The following is a 3,954-nucleotide window of genomic DNA, read 5'->3' on the forward strand; positions in this document are numbered from 1 at the left end:
TTTGCATGGCATGAAATGTTGTAACAAAAAATTGGGTGCAAATACAGTTACAATTCCTTCACACACACAGATATTTATTCTATATTTAAACACCAATAAGCTCTTACTAAAACATAATGACCTATATAACCAACATATTTTTTCTAGTTAGGCACAGCAATTGCATTGCATATACATCAAGGTACAGTATAAATCCAAACAACACCACAAATCATCCCCTGTCTAGTTCTATTATTATCAGGAAATCAAGGGAGAGATCAATGATTTCAAATCTCATTTATATAGACATTGGATCAATCCTCATCTATGGGATATGCATCAGCAGGTTCTTGGTGAGAATGAAACCCTTCTCTTTGCATTCTTTCTGGACACTGGAGCCCCCAGGGTCTAATAGCCTGAATATTCCATAGCTCCTTGACGTGTCACTTGGAGGCCCCAGTGTTTAAAAACGCGGATTTGATGCGGAACGCGGCCAAGAAAAGTCCTTGTCGACTCGGCGCGGACGCGGCCAAGAATGCGGTTGACAAGGTTGACGCGGTCATAACTTGGGAGAGTCGAAGGAGTTTATTGACTCTGTAGGGCAAAACGCGGAATGCGGACAAGGCAAAAAGGAGTCGACTCGGGAGAGTTCCTTGTCGAGCCAAGGAGTTTTTAAACACTACTTGGAGCCACGACAATAGCAACTGCCTCCGGTAGCATTACCTAATAAGAGTAATGAGTGTGCAAATTTACAGATTGACATAAAACAAGTCTGAGAAGGGTGTGTATGGAATATGGATCCATCCAACAGGAAAAAGAGACTGTTAATTTTGTATGGTACAAAACACCAGATTCAAAAGTTGATTCTTGCTTAGGGATTATCAGGGTGGTCACGTAAAAAGGTTCGGTTAAGGAAAGCACCAAGAAGTACCCCACAACTCTCCAGGTTCCTCTCTGTGTTAGTTCTAATAAGTTGGAGGAAATCTTCCATCAACCTCTCTGATATGTGTATATCATGAATGACCATAGATACTGAGGATCTGTCAAATGAAGTTTTTAAATTCCCATCTTTTTAACCAGCAGGAGTGATATGTGAAACATGGGTAGCATCCAAGTTTTAGTTTGAAAGCGGTGTAAAATTTTGGATTTTACAATCCATTATCTTGGATTTTGAGTAAGAAATCCAGGTTTTAGAAATCTCTTCCCCATCCTGAGATTTCTAAAACCTGGAAACATGGGACGATCTCCTAGTATCTTTCTCGGCGGAAAGACGGGCGGGAAATCAGAAAAAGACAAACGGTCTCCTCTCCCACCCAGGATTTTGAGGAATCCAAACAGCCCCTTAGTGATAACGAAAAGACAACTCTTCTTCATGCCCTAAGACTATCATAACACCATGCTAAGAAAACATGTATCCATAAGGTCCCATTTGTCTGCATATGCGATTAGGGAGCCATATAAACTTACCCACTGTGACAATCTTGTAAAGGCTGTTATAGTCACCAAATCTGCGAAAAATCCCATGACTCCAACCAATGTAATCAATAAGAACACAATGAAAAAGGAAGAATTAGGAGCTCCCTTCAGTCCAAAACAGTGGCTAAGAAGAAGTTTCAAAATAACTGTTTTGGACTGAGAAGAGCTCCCATTTCTTCAATTTTCTCACCCCCACAGTCCCATGAAAGATAGAACGAGAGAGAAAATTAGAGGAATGAGAGGGAGAAGGAGAGGGAGAGGGAGAGAGTAAGAGAATATAAAGAAATTAGAGGCCGCATTTCCAAATGTACATGACTTGCACGATTGTCTGGGAAGGCTCCTTTCCAACTACCTTTGCTCTTTGTTTTACTTGTGTACAGTGTGAACAGATGTCTTTTTACATTAATGGAATTTAGGTTCCACGGAAATGATCCTTGGGGTGCACTCCATGCACCACATGTAGATATTAAGAATTAGAAAAAAGGAAAAAAAAAAAACTGAAATAAAACCCAACTCAGGAAATTCAATGCCTTTTTATCTTATATATGAAAATACCAAGATGTTGGATTTTGCTGAATAAGAGTCCACAGGCTAAGGTCCTGTTTCTTGAGTGGTCCCCTGAAGTCATCAACATTTCTTTATTTCTTTCCCAGAAGTGTTGTGTTGTTATTTTCTCATTTCTATATATTCCCTACCACTTTGGCAATGTCACTCTTTCTTTGATTTCCTCTGTTTAGTAGAAAGCAATTGGCCTTGCCTTTCAACCATGCTTCCTCTGTATTTACACATGATGTGATTCACCTTTCTTTATCACAATTTAACCTAGTCAGTTGTTGTTGCTTTGATGAATCCGATTCCCAGTCCCACTAGTATTGTTTTTCACTAAATAAAGGAAGTTTTGGTATAATAATTGTTAGAATATGTGGGATCCAACTGTTAGATTGGTTTAAGATCTCACCGTTGGATCTTCTTGGAGGTAGATTGGGTAAGTTGCCTAAATGAAGCATCTAGATAAATTAGGCAATGGATAGAAGTGACAAGCAAGAGAGATTAGAAAGAAGATTTGATTAGGATTATTTCCCTTCATAGTTATCTTGATTTGATTCTATGTTTATCATGTAAGTGCTCTATATAAGTACACAATGGTCCTCTTGTAATGGTATCCAAGAATTAGTGAAATCCTATATTTATCATGGTATCAAAGCTCTTCGATCATCTGGCTTGAGCACAAATTCATGTGTTCTTCCTCGGGCGGGCGGCCGATCTAGCCGTCCGCCCGGCCACCCTAGCTTCCGCCTGTTGCATTTCTATTTTGTTTTTTTCCTCACCATAGCTTCTGGCTTCGCATTCGCCGTCGTTTCCGCCCTAGTCCTTGCCATGATGGTTGGTGATGGGGTATGAAAAGCAACGACCAATTAGCTGTATACACGTGGCCCTTAAAGGGCCCACCACAAATTCCGCACTTGCCCAGGGGTAGTCTGGTAATCTGCCAAGAGCAGGTAAACCTAAACCTACAAATGGGCCGACACCTATCCTGGGGTAGGTAATTCAACCACCCCAGGGCTCTCTCTATAAAAGGCCTCCTAAGGCTCAAAGAAGAGGGTAATAACTTCTGAACTACCACTCTTAAAAGTTTTGGCTCTGCACTTCTGCTCATACTGACTTGAGTGTCGAAGGGCCCGTCCGGAGCAACGACTCCAGGTTGGTCTTCTGACCTTGTGCGCTCTTGTGCAGGGCTTAGTTCCTTCAGCTCAGCCCCTTGGGCCCGCCAGATCAGCTCTTTCGTCTCTACCGTATTTATTACCAATTTTAGACATAACAGATTGGCGCCATCCGTGGGACCCTGAACTAAAAGCTGTTCAAATTCCCCCTTTACAAAAATGGCAGGACAGAGGAGTGCCCAGGTACCAACTGCCCGGATAGCCCGAGCTGAAGCGCCTCGCAGGATTCGAAGCGAGCGAATGACCTCACAGATAGTGGCTCCTTCAGCCATAGCAGAACAGAGTTCGGCTCATTCGGAGCATCTGAACCCTGCTCCTACTCCTGAACAAATCCAAACTCTCTTTCAACAAATGACTACTCTTGTTAGTCAATATCAAAACCTGATCCAAGCGCCTCCCCAACATCCCCCAGAGGCTCTGCGACCTGCACAGGAAAGGTCGAGTGTCCAAAGGGGGGAACCGACACCTCCCAGCAAGGACCAAACCCACAACTCCACAAGGCGAGTACATCATTCGAAAACCAGGCATGCCCATACAAAGCCTCACCACCGCCGGAGGTCACGATCTTGCTCCGTGCAGAGGCACCGAGCCAAGGAAGAGCGTGCGCCGCGGGAAAGATCCCGTCATTGTCGAGGGAGTTCGGAGAGTCACTCCGGCTTTGCGGCGAGCCCCTCAATGGAGAAAAACAGGTCCGCAGACCGAGTGAATAAGGTAGCCGATCCAATGCTGAGAATGATCAAAGAAATAGACCACCGAATAGAAGAACTGGCGCAAGGCA

The 3,954-nt window shown here is 43.4% G+C and overlaps 1 pseudogene; it reads right to left on the reverse strand.

Moving 5' to 3' along the window:
- Positions 1 to 211: 211 nt before the first annotated feature.
- On the reverse strand, positions 212 to 996 carry LOC143891716 (AMSH-like ubiquitin thioesterase 2 pseudogene; annotated as a pseudogene).
- Positions 997 to 3,954: the final 2,958 nt, after the last annotated feature.

This window comes from Tasmannia lanceolata, unplaced genomic scaffold (genome assembly GCF_043159265.1).
Source record: "Tasmannia lanceolata isolate RefF3 unplaced genomic scaffold, GAP_Taslan_0.1 ptg000015l, whole genome shotgun sequence".
NCBI classification, from domain to species: domain Eukaryota; kingdom Viridiplantae; phylum Streptophyta; class Magnoliopsida; order Canellales; family Winteraceae; genus Tasmannia; species Tasmannia lanceolata.